The following is a 12819-nucleotide window of genomic DNA, read 5'->3' as shown; positions in this document are numbered from 1 at the left end:
GGTTCGTTTTAAGATAGTGTGGTTTGTTTCTTTTCTTTTTTTTTCTTTTTTAAATCACCAGAGGGCACATGCGCTTGCCAGAAACAGAGATGCAGAGAGAGAGAGAGAGATGTAAAGGGAGGAGAGGACGCCCCCCAGTGAGGCATGGTCACACCATAGACTCTTCTCCACTTCTCCATCCCGTGGGGATTTGGGCATGCACTTACATGCTCCCGGTGGAAGTTTCTCAAGACACCAGGGCCGGATCTGAACCTTGGCTGGCCCTGTGGGATCTGACCCCAAACCACTAGGTGAGGGGCTGACCCGTGTCCATTCATTTGTTCATGGCAACCATGAAAACCCTTTCTGCCAGCACAGGTCCCCATTAGTTCCCTTATTTTCTAAAAAAAACCCAAAAAATCATTGTTTCATTCAACTTTATTGATTATTATTATCATTTTTTAATCTGAACAGAGAAAAACAGCAAGAGAGAGAGAAAGTGAGAAAGCAAGTCACCAGGTCCAGGACTCGAACCGCAGACGACCATGTGGGAGTCCAGAGCTCCTAACCACCGTGCCACCTGCTGCCCCCTCCATTTGTTTTCAGTGCCCAAACTTGGACCTCCAGTTTAGGACGGCACTGTTTCCATGGTGATTCGGTTAGCCTAACACCATCACGTCATCATTTAATCACAGAAGAAACACCAAGGGTCCGAAGAGGGAAGAAGGGACACAGGGAAGAACTCTCCGGCAGACATCCGAACGCCCCTCCCTCATAGCTGGATCTCCTGCAGCCCTGGGGAACGCGCCTTCCACGTGACTGATGAGCAGGTGTGGGAGTGATTTAAGGAAGGCAATCTAGGTTGGAGTTCCCAGGACATTTTTAAGTTTTCAGAAAAGCTCTGCGAAGATGGGAAAGTGCAAAGAAAGAGAGGAGAGGCAGAGACGTGGGCCGGAGGCCGCTGTATTCATCTGTGTGCTGGCCTGTAAGGAACACACCCATTAGCTGAAGGCCTCTGGGCAAATGTACAGAAACGTTATTACTACAGCCCAGACCAACTAAATGAAATCCAGGAACCAAACACACACGCACACACAGAATTTCCCATAAAAGGAAGGAAACCGAGGGAGGGCTGCATGAGGGAGGGAGGGAGTGGAAGAGAGGGAGCCGAGCGTGTAGAGGAATGAAGCAGGGGAGCGCCAACAGCCAAGCATGCGAGATGAGTTACATGCCAGCAAACATATGTCCTTAGACAACTCGGGCTAGGAAAGGCCTTTGTGTGTCCATTAAGACCCAGCGCAGGCCAGCTCTGGGGGAGCGCAGTGCTGGGACGACACTCCATGATGCTGAAGCCGTGTGGGAAGATCCTGGGCTTGCATCCCGAGGTCTCCCGGTGCACACACTCAGCTATGGTCCCGGTTAGTTGAGTCTGGGAGTGGATCACAGCATGAAGATCCCATGGAGGGTTCTTGTCTCTCAATCTGAAGGAAGAAATAAATAAATGAAAAGCTTAAAACACAAAACAAAAAGCCAGCGTAGATGTTACCTCCTCCCAGAAAGTTTTCCCTGTCCACAGTGTGTCTAAGAGCTCAGTGGTCCCTGTGCTGAGCCAACCTCTATGTAATTATCATTGACTTTATTAAGCTCCTTCCTGTCTTTAATCCCTATTAAGCTAACAGTTACTCCACGGGGGAGTCTAAGTCTTAGTCCTCTCCAGCTGACACAGCAGCTGAAGAACTCAGAACTTGGTCAATTGAATTGAGTTGAGATGAAGACTTGAAATACTAACTACTCATTGCTGAGATACAAACATGAAAAGACTTAGTCATGGAGGGGCCGGCAGGTGGCATGGTGTTTAAGGATGCTGGACTCCCACATGGCCGACTATGGTTCAAGTCCCAGACTTGGCGGTTTGCTTTCTTGCTTTCCCGTTCTCTCTCTCTATTCCCTCTCTGATCAAAAAAATAATAAAGGTAAATAAAATAATTAAAAAAAAAAAAACTTAGTCAATGGGGCCAGCCGGTGGCACAGTAGTTAAGGTGCTGGACTCCCACATGGCTACCTGCAGTTCAAGTCTTGGGTCTGGCAGCTTGCTTTCTCACTGTGCCTCTTCTTCTCACTCACTCACTCACTCACTCACTCTCTGGTGACCACACATGCTCTGAAGCAAATTAAATAGTAATATTAATGATACATTAAATTAAATAAATAATTCTTAAAAACAAAACAAAACAAAGCAACTTAGATGCCAAGGAGCAGACGGTCAAGGCTCAGGGAAGTAAGCGGTGTGTGCTCCCTGCACAGCTCAGGAACTGGAGCAAGTAGCCAGGGTGCTGCCGTGGTGTGAGGGAAGAGACCAGAGCCAGCTTCCCCCCTTAAGCATGGAGATCGGGGCACAGCTATTCCAGAAAGAAGGGCATTTTGGCAACGAGGCTGTGAAGTCACCGTCTGTAAGCGTGTAGAATCCGGACGTACGACAGTTAGTGCTGCCGGCCATTCTGCTCTGTGCTGATCTCCTGTCGGCGCTGGTAGTCCGTCTCCCACTGCTACATCCGTAGTCTCTGGATTATACAGATGAAAATGATTCAATCCAGGTTCAGGATTCTGTTAAATTTCCTGAAAGAGATCTCTCAATAGCATGACCAGCAGGTGGCGTGTTGATTAAGGCAGCTGGACCCCCACATGGCTGATTGTGGTTTGAGTCCCAGACCTGGCAGCTTGCTTTCTCACTTTCCTTATCTCTCTCTCTCTCTCTCTGGTTAACCTCAAAAAAATTTTTTTTAAATAAAACAATGACAACGAATAAAATTTTAAAAAGGAGAGAGATCCTTCAATAGCAAAAACATTGAAAAGACCCAAACTGGTTATAGACAAACAAGATAAAGCTGATAATAGAAAGTCATTAAGGGAAATAAGACCTCCAACTTCTTTTTTATCTTATTTTAGCTTAGTTTTAGGGTTTTTTTTTTTTTAGAGAGATTTTTGCCACAGGGCACATGTGCTCACTGTAGAGACAGAGAAACAGAGAGACAGAAAATGAGAAATTGAACCGCCTCCCCCCCGGGGTGGATGGCCATGCTGCAATCCCTTCTCCTCTCTGGATTTTAGGCACACATGCACACACCCAGCATGCGTTTCTTTCCTTTTTTAAGAATTATTTTATTTATTTACTTACTTCATTTATTTATTTTATTTTGACCAGATAAGGACAGAGAGAAAGAGAGAAGGAACATGAGAAAGCAAGCTGCCAGGCCCAGGACTCGCATCATGTCTGATCATGTGGGAGTCTAGCACCTTAACCACCATGCCACCTGCCAGTGCCCCTGCATGAGCTTTAAGCCACTGGGTCTGAGACTCAAAACATGGTCAAGTACATGGGGGTCCAGCAATGTAACCATTACACCATCTGCTGGTCCCAGTTTTAGAGATTTTTTAAAAATAATTTTTAAAAATTATTTTATTTATTATCTTTTTGTTTGTTTGTTTTTTGACCAGGGAGATACAGAGAGAGAAAAAGAGAGAAAGGGGGGCAAAATAAATCAAGCTGCCCAGGACTGGGACTCGAACTGTTTTATTGGCTATGTGAGAGTCCAGAGCCTCAACTACCATGTCACCTACTGGCTGCAGTTTTAGTTTTTGCTATGGGGTGCATGTACTCTCTGGAGAGAGACAGAGACAGAGAGTGAAATCGCCCCCCCAGAGAGATGTCCACACCGTATTCCTTTCTCCAGTCTCCTCTCAGCATTTTGGGCATTCATACCCACGTGCCAGGCATGGTTTATTATTTATTTAGAATTTTTTATTTATTCAATTCCATTTATTATTACTATGTTTTAATTTGAATGGAGAGAGAGAGAGAGAAAGAGAAAGCAAGAAAGTAAGCCTCAAAAAATAAATAAATACAATAAAAAAAGAAAAGAAAGTAAGCCTCCAGGCCTGGGACTTGAAGCATGGTCGACCCTGTGGGAATCCATGGCCTTTAACCACCGTGCCACCTGCCGGGTCCCAAAGCATGTTTTTCAAGCTGCTGGGTCCGGGCAGTATGAGATTCAGGGCCTTAACGATTTTGCCACTTGCTGACTCCAACAAATCTCCAGCTATTTCACCTGCCAACAAAAGAGAAAAAGAGAAATTGAAATTTGCAGATACAGAAAAAAGTCAGGAAAGTTCAATGTGTATAATTATTAGTAAATAATAATAACAGTTCATGTAATTAGTAATTTCAGTCCGTTTATATAATTAATATATTTTACATGTTGGGTCAGCTGCTGACGTGGCAGGTAAGGTGCCTGGATCCCACACAGCCAACTGTGTGGTTTGAGTCCTGGTCCTGGTAGCTTGAAAACCACATCATCAGGATCAGCAGATGGCATAATGGTTACATCGCTGGACTCCCACATAGTAGACCCTGGTTCAAGTCCTCGACCTGGCAGCTTAAAACTCACGCCAGGTCCATGTGTATGCATGCCCAAGATCCCAAGAGGAGAATGGAGGAGAAGGGATAGTGGTGTGGTCATCCCCTCAGGGGGGTGATTTCTCACTTTCTGTCTCTCTACCTCTCTCTGTCTCTCCAGCAAGCACATGCACCCTATAGCAAAGATGTCTCTTTAAAAAAAAATAAAAATAAAAAAACCTCAGGTACATGCACATGTGTGCCAAAAATTCTGAGAGGAGGATGGAGGAGAAGGGACAGAGAGTGAAACCACCCTCCAGAGAAATGTGCGGCCATCCCTCCTGGCAGGTGCTTTCTCACTCCCCTGCATCTCTTGACAATGAACGCATGTACCCTATAGAAAATTTTAAAAATATATAGATATATGTTTTCAGTATAAAATAAAATTCTAAAAGAATTATTTAGGGGCCAGCAGGTGGCATGGTCATTAGGGGTGCTGGATTCCCACATGGCTGACTGCAGTTCCTGTCCCAAATATGGTGGCTCGCTTTCCCACTTCCTCTTTCTCTGTCTCCCATTGGTCAAATTTTAAAAACTAATAATAATAGAAACAAATGGAAATAAATAAATCTTTTTTAAAAAGATAGTATAAAAAAGAATTGCTTATTTAATTTTATTTGTTATTATTTATTTTTAAATTTGACCAGAGAGAGACAGAGAGAAATGCAAAAACAAGCCACCAGGTCCGGGACTTGAACCGTCGTTCGCCATGTGGGAGTCCAGCTCCCCAACCACCCTGCCACCTGCTAGCCCCTAAAATATCTTTTTTTTTTTTTTTAATGTGCAGGCAGCCTGTGAGGTGGCACCCAGTGGCCTCCGACATTCTGTTCTTTCCCTCCTGTGTTCTCTCTGCCGTGGAGTGTGGGCTGGACGCAGGGGCTACTAGCAAGCAGAACTCAGCAGAGACAGTGGGATGTAGTTTTCCAGATTAGGTGACGGAAGACTCTGGCTCCTGTGTTTGGTGCTCGCTCCTTCTCGCTTGCTACTTGGTCTGAATACGGCCAGCTGCCAGTCCGTGAGTTAGTCTACAGAGATTCTGCTGCAGTTTCTATGGTCCCACAAAATCCACGTGTTGAGATCTGGTTGTAAGAAGATCAAAGGGGTGAAAACTTAATCTGATTCTGGCAAGGCAGGTAGAGCCTTTGGGAGGAGATTAGGGCGAAGATCCTCTGGGCAGGGTCTCCTTGGTTGAGTCCTGGTGGGTTTATGAAGAGAGGGACTGGGACTAGCACAGGCAGATGCATGGACACAGATGCGTGCAGCCCTGCCCTCCACCGTGCTGGCACGTAGGCCGACCGCCCTTCCCAGAACCTCACACCTCCACACTGTGAGCTGCACAGACCTGTCTGTCTATAAATCACTCACTCAGATATCTTTGTTATTAGCAATAGAACGGACCAGAACAGGTGCTCTAGTGACAAAGAACTGCTGTTTCTAGCCAGCAGCCAGCGGCCAGCAGCCCGAGTCCTGCCCAGAGGCCGTGTGCATGAACTTGGAGGTGGTCTTCTCACAGCGGGCCCGATGACTGCAGCCGGGCCAGAATTGTCACCACAACCTTGTGAAGTACCGAGAGCTAGGGATACTCACCTAGACTGTGCCTGGATTCCGGACTAACAGAAATTTGGGGAAAATAATTGTTTTTAAGTTGCCAGACGGTGCAGAGAGATAGAAACAGAGGAAGAGGGAAGAGGGAGAAAGCACCCCCCAGCAGGGAATGGTCAGGCAGCAGTTCCTTCTGCTCGTCTCTATCCTGTCGGGACTTGGGGCATGCACATGTGCCCAGCGTGTTTTTCAAGTCACTGGGACTAGGATTTGAACTGTGACCAACTGTGTGGAATCCAGCTCCCTTAACCAATAGGCTAAGGGCTGGCCCAAATGTTTGTTGTTTTGAGCTACAAAATTTTGGTGGTAAATAGATAACTAATATGTTATATAACAATTATTTCATCTGCTATATAATGTAATATGTATGTATTTATAGGAATATAGTATATAAAAAATTAGGTGATGGGTGTCGATACAATTATGAATATGAATATAAAATACTATAATTAACTATTATATTAGCTGTTAGTATACACGTGTTAGTAATAGTAGCTAATTTTTTAAAAGCATTATTTATTTTATATTCTCATCATTATTCTTTTTTATTTGGAGAGGTTTTCGCTATAGGGCACATGTGCTCACCCGTCAGACAGAGAGACAGAGAGACAGAAAGCGAGAAATCACCCCCCAGGGGGGATGGTCACCCCGCAATCCCTTCTCCTCCATTCTCCTCTCAGGATCTTGGGCATGCACGCACACGTGCCCAGCGTGAGTTTTAAGCCACCAGGTCCGGGACGCGAACCGTGGTCGACTATGTGGGAGTCCAGCAACATAGCCATTACGCTAACTGCTAGTTCCCTCTCATCATTATTCTTTAATTTGACCAGAGAGAGAGTGAGAGACTGAGAAAGGGGGAAGTGAGAAAGCAAGCCACTGGGTCCGGGACTTGAACTGCAGTTGGTCATGTGGGAGTCCAGCACCTTAACCACCATACCACCTGCCAGCCCCGTAGCTAATGTTTATGGGGTATTTACCATATGTTAAGCTATGCTAGGTAGAAATTTAAAAAAAAATTATTGTGCCAGAGTATGTGCACAGTAGAGACACACACAGAAAGCATCCTCAACAGGGTCCGTTCACGCTGCAATCCTTTTTCCTCCATTTCTCCATCCTATCAGAATCCTAGACTGGTGTGCTTGTACCCGATGTGTGAGTCCCTGCAGCTGGTACTTGAACCATGGTTGGCCACGTGGGATCCGATTTCCTCTGCATGACTCTCAAGTACTGGCCTACAGGGTTGGCCCCAAAGGAAGCATTATTATGCTACATAAATGATATGCCTTCTTTTGAAATAATTAGTAGTCCATTCATAGGAAGGCAGAGAGAAAAAGGAAGGGAAGAGATAAAAATTTAAAAGATAAGAGCGGACCAGCCAGTGAGTATGTGGTGCTTGAGGTGCTGGGCTCCCACATGGTCGACCAGGGTTTGAGTTCCAGATGTGGCAACTTGCTTTCTCACTCTCTCTCTCTGCCGAGTGCATGTGCCCTGCAGCAAAAATAATAACAAGAAATAAAATTAAATAATTCTTAAAATAAAAGAGAGATATAAGGGAGAAGAAACAAAAGGAAAGAGAGGCCTGAAGACTAACAAGGAAGAGACCAGTAGTTAGTGTAATGGCTATGTTGCTGGACTCCCATGGAGTCGACCATGGTTCGCATCCTAGACCCGGTGGCTTAAACTCACACTGGGCACGTGTGCGTGTGTGCCCAAGATCCCGAGAGGAGAATGGAGGAGAAGGGATTGCAGCGTGGCCATCCCCCCTGAGGGGGTGATTTCTCGCTTTCTGTCTGTCTATCTGGCGAGCGCAGGTGCCCTAAAGCAAAAACCTCTAAAAAAAGAAACGAAAAACAAAAAAAGACTAACGAGGAAAAGAAAAGGGAGGAGAAAAAAAAGACAGAGACAATAGGAGAGGGACTTTACTATTGTTTTTGTTGGGTTTTGTTTTTTTTTTTGAAAGGTTTTCGCTATAGGGCGCGTGTGCTAGCCAGACATCCAGAGAGACAGAGAGACAGAAAGCGAGAAATCACCCCTCAGGGGGACGACCACACCTCAATCCCTTCTCCTCCATTCTTTTCTCAGGATTTGGGGCATACATTCGCAAGTGCCCACTGTGTTTTTCAAGCCACCGGGTCTGGGACTCGAACTGCATAGTCAACCATGTGGGATCCAGCTGTCTTAACCGCCACACCACCTGTTGGACCCAATTCCTTTCTACATGAGGAGTCTTCTTCCCAGTTCCATAATGGTGCTGCTTAACAAACTGCACCAAGACTCAGTGACCTACAGCAAAAATGTGTTATTTTCCATGATTTTGTGTGTTGGTCAGGTAGTAATTCTGCTTTACATGGTTTGACCGGGCTGCATGGATGGCTAAACGATCCAAAATGATCCTGACTGGGCCAGCTGGTGGCATGGTGGTTAAGGGCACTGGATTCCAACATGGTCTACCATGGTTCAAGTCCCGGGCCTGGCAGTTGACGTTCTCACTTTCTCTCTCTCTCTATCCCTCTCTAGTCAAATTAAAAATAAATAAGTAAATAAATAAATAAAGTTAAATAAAATAATTCTAAAAAAAAAAAAAGAAAAGAAAAGACCCTGGCCAAAAGGCTAGTTGGTATTGGGTGCCAGTGAGAGTCCTCGGTAGGGTGGTTGACAGAGGCTCTCCTGTATGTGGTATCCCCACCCCACTCACCTGGACTCCGACAGCCCAGCCATGGATGTGAAGGAGCAGTACAGGAAGCCAAGGAGCTACTCTCTTAAGGCTCAGCCTCAGAGGTTCCGCCATGTTCTCCTGGTCAAGATGAGTCACAGGAGACCAGCAGATGGCGTAATGGATACGTCACTGGACTCCCACATAGTTGACAACAGTTCGAGTCCGGACCTGGTGGCTTAAAATTCATGGCGTGGCCAACCTCCCTGAGGGGTGATTCCTCGCTCTCTGTCTCTCTGTCTCTTTCTATCTCCCTGGCGAGCACATGTGCCCTATATAGCAAAAATCTCTCTTAAAAAAAATCAGTGTGTGACAGGCAGTTTTGATTTAAGTGGAGGAGGAATAGACTGTAGCTTCTACTGGGAGGAGTGACAGCAAATGTGCACCATCTTTAGTCCTACCACAGTGCCTCTGAGGTTAACGGACTCTCTTCAGCAGACTAGGGGTGAGTGCCAAACAACGGACATTTGTATTTTGTCCTTTCCCTGAAACCTAATTCATGTCTCTGTGGAGTTCTGAGAAAAGCCGGCACACAAAGGCTCCTTTGTTGCGCAGTATTCCGGGCATACCTCCATCTTACTTCCTTACTTTCTTTTCTTTTCTTTTTTTGGGGGGAGAGGTTTTTTTTTTTTTTTTCCGCTATAGGGTGCATGCGCTCGCCAGACAGACAGAGACAGAGAGACAGAAAGCGAGAAATCACCCCCCGGGGGGATGGTCACACCGCAATCCCTTCTCCTCCATTCTCCTCTCCGGATCTTGGGCACGCATGCACACGCGCCCGGCGTGAGTTTTAAGTCACCGGGTCCAGGACGCGAACCACGGTCGACTATGTGGGAGTCCAGCGACATAGACATTACGCCTACTGCTGGTTCCCTTACTTCCTTACTTTCTCCACATCAGGCAGTGCACACCAGTCCCTACTTTCTGAAATGTTCCCTCCCTTTGGCATCTATGACATCACATTCCCTGTCTTCATTTTAGCACCTTCCTGATGACGCAGGAGACGGGGACCCTAAAAATAGAGTTAGGGTCTAGGCCCAAAATGGAATCTCAAAATGGCTAAGTTTTAGTAAGACGGAGACAAAGCAGGTCGGCGGTTTGCTCAGGAGAGACCTCTGCGGCGGTGGCTCAGTGACTGACTAGACCTAAAACAGAGGCTTTCCAGGCCCGGCCACATTCCAGAAAGAGGAGAAGATAATGGTTTTATAGCTCAGCCTTCTAGACAAAGAATCCCCTGACCTTCAGAATTAGTACCCACTCCAAAATCAGGAAAATAATTGGACCCATCCAGCATGTGCCCGTCCCCACCAAGAGGGGAATGCGAGCACAAGCCCCACCTAGAACACGTGTGGACAAAGCCTTCCGGACCCAAATAATCCCTTGCCACAGTTCCTCCTTGGCTACCCATTTTCCGGGACCTCTCCCTTCTTGGGAGCTCTGTTTTTCCTTCCTTCTCCTTTAATTCACTTCCTGCATTGCTATACCCACTCTCTGTGAGCGCAGCTCTAATTCTTGCTGAGTATGGGACAAGAACCCCCGTCTCACTGCGAGTGCGGACCCAGTCACCCCTGCACCCCTGCGTTCCTGCATCATATTTTGGTGCATTGGCCGGGAAACATCTAGATTCCCCTTCTCCTTTTATTTATTTATTTGTTTATTTATTTTGTTATTAATTTGACCAGAGAAGGCTAGAGGGAGAGAGAGAGAGGGAGAGAGAGGGAAAGTGAGAAAGCAAGCTACCAGGTCTGGGACTCAAACCACAGTCAACCAGTACCCCTAACTACCATGCCACCTGCCTGCCCCAAGACTCCCCATTTTTTTTTTAGTATTTAAAAAAAATTTTAATACTTTTTAAATGATATGTTTTGTATTACATTTCATCACATATATCTTTACAGTGTATAACATTTCTTCTTCCAGCATGATTACTATGCATATCAGTCAAAGCAATTACTATCCACATCATCATCATCAAATAGCTTTTCATTTTTTTCAGATTATCATTGTTATGTACTACAATTCTCACTATACAACATTCAATCACTATGTATCATTTGGCTTGTAAAAATGATTTACCTTGGGACCAGCAGTTGGCATAATGGCTGTGTCACTGGACTACCATGTAGTCTATCGCGGTTTGAGTCCCGGACCCAGTGGCTTAAATTCATACCAGGTGGGACCAGCAGTTAGCGTAATGGCTATGTCGCTGGATTCCCACGTAGTCGACCGCAGTTCACGTCTGGGACCCAGTGGCTTAGAACTCACGCCGGGCACGTGTGCGTGCGTGCCCAAGATCCGGAGAGGAGAATGGAGGAGAAGTGATTGCGGCGTGACCATCCCCCCTGGGGGGTGATTTCTCGCTTTCTGTCTCTCTGTTTCTCTATCTCTCTCTCTGTCTGGAGAGCACACGCGCCCTATAGCAAAAAACAAACAACAACAACAACAAAAAAGAAATAGGAAGTAGTTGGGACCAGCAGTTGGCATAATGGCTATGTCGCTGGACTCCCATGTAGTCAACCGCAGTTCGAATCCCAGATCCGGTGGCTTAAACTCATGCTGGGCGCATGTGCGTGTGTGCCCAAGATCCCAAGAAGAGAATGGAGGAGAAGGGATTGCGGCATGGCCATCCCCCCTGGGGGATGATTTCTCGCTTTCTGTCTTTCTATTTCTCTTTCTGTCTTTCTATTTCTCTCTGTCTTTGTGGCGAGCGCACACGCCCTATAGCAAAAACCTCTCCGAAAATAAATAAATAAATAAATAAATAAATTTTAAAAATAAATTAACAAATAAATAAAGTTAAATAAATAATTATTTTAAAAAAGAGAACTTTCCCTCTCTTAGATATCCAAAATCAATGGGTGGAACCTGGTCCTCGAGTCTTGGCGACTAATCTCCTTCTCTATATAACCAGGCCACCGCCCCTCTAGAATAAGGGAGCAGAGCTCTCAGCTCTCCGGGCCGCAGCTGCCCTGAGTCACTCTCATTCGAACTCTTTGCCCGGTTACTCCACCTTGAGACAGGTGTTGATAGCATTCACTCCCAATTTCAACCAGCGACTCGAGAAATCTTTAGGAGAGGACCTCGTTGGCAGAGTCACTGCTTTCTTAGCCTTACTAGGGTTACATATTCCCCTTAGAACAGACGGGACAATGGATGGGAACATTCGCCCAGAACACCTAGCACATGCAATACACAGGCCCTCACGGAAAATGTTGAGCTCTCTTCTATTCAAACCTTGGGCTCTCTGTGACGTTTGCTCTATGCCCTCTAGGTCAGATAGACAGACTCTTTCTCTACTCCTCAGTCGTAGAAAGACGCCCTCACCTGCGTGTCTGCCCTCTGAACCTGCGCTGCCACGTTCCGCTCCTGGGCTCTCCCCGAAACTGCTCCCGGAACACAGCAGGGATCGTCTCACCCTCGGGCCTTCTTAACAGGCTCCCCATTTCTCTTCCGATCAAGTCTCTGTCCACTGCCATCTGAGGACTCTGAAGGGTTTCTTTTTAAATCCTTTAGCCATGGCAAGGAGCAGCATCCTCCTGTCGGCCTTCATGAAGATGTGCGGAGACAGGTTTTCCTTGCTGTTTGTCCTTCGCTCTCTGCAGGCCGCTTTGTACCAGGGGTATGATGCTGGGGGCACTTTTCCAGTGGCTCGCTCAGTTACAGACAGGCAGTTAGGATGCTACTTGGAACCCTTTTCCTACTGTGTATGTTATGCTGCCCAACTCTAAGACCAGACTTCCTGAGAGCCTCCCCAAAGGCCTCTTCTCCCTGCTTTTGATGCAAGCTGACTCTCCCTCTTGGTTGGTCCCATACTGTCAAATACTTCGAACTTCAATGAGGCTTTACTTGGGTCGATGGAGCTTGTCTACCCCACCTTGAGACACATCACTTGTTTATGCCTAAACACACTTAAAAACCAGTGCTGACATACAAACATGGCTAACAGAATTAGAGTCCACCTCTGCATGATGTTAAGTCGGGACCCGCAGTTAGTGTAATGGCTATGTCGCTGGACTCCCATGTAGCTGACCACGGTTCAAGTCCCAGACTCGGTGGCTTCAAAGTCTCACTG

At 46.3% G+C, this 12819-nt stretch overlaps 1 long non-coding RNA gene across 2 annotated transcripts; it reads right to left on the bottom strand.

The window, feature by feature from the left end:
- Positions 1-1111: 1111 nt before the first annotated feature.
- On the bottom strand, positions 1112-9236 carry LOC114007486 (uncharacterized). Of its 2 annotated transcripts, none has more exons than XR_003549106.1 (3): positions 9149-9236; positions 2425-2540; positions 1112-1460 (listed from the first exon to the last, which is right to left on the bottom strand). It is a non-coding gene; the product is annotated as an uncharacterized LOC114007486 (long non-coding RNA). The 2 variants fall into 2 exon arrangements; XR_003549105.1 differs by having other exon boundaries at positions 2455-2540.
- Positions 9237-12819: the final 3583 nt, after the last annotated feature.

The sequence above is a fragment of the Tupaia chinensis genome, unplaced genomic scaffold (genome assembly GCF_000334495.1).
Source record: "Tupaia chinensis unplaced genomic scaffold, TupChi_1.0 Scaffold000183_1, whole genome shotgun sequence".
Classification (NCBI taxonomy): domain Eukaryota; kingdom Metazoa; phylum Chordata; class Mammalia; order Scandentia; family Tupaiidae; genus Tupaia; species Tupaia belangeri.
Note: the sequence above shows the minus strand (reverse complement) of the source record. Positions and strands in the feature narration are given on the sequence as shown.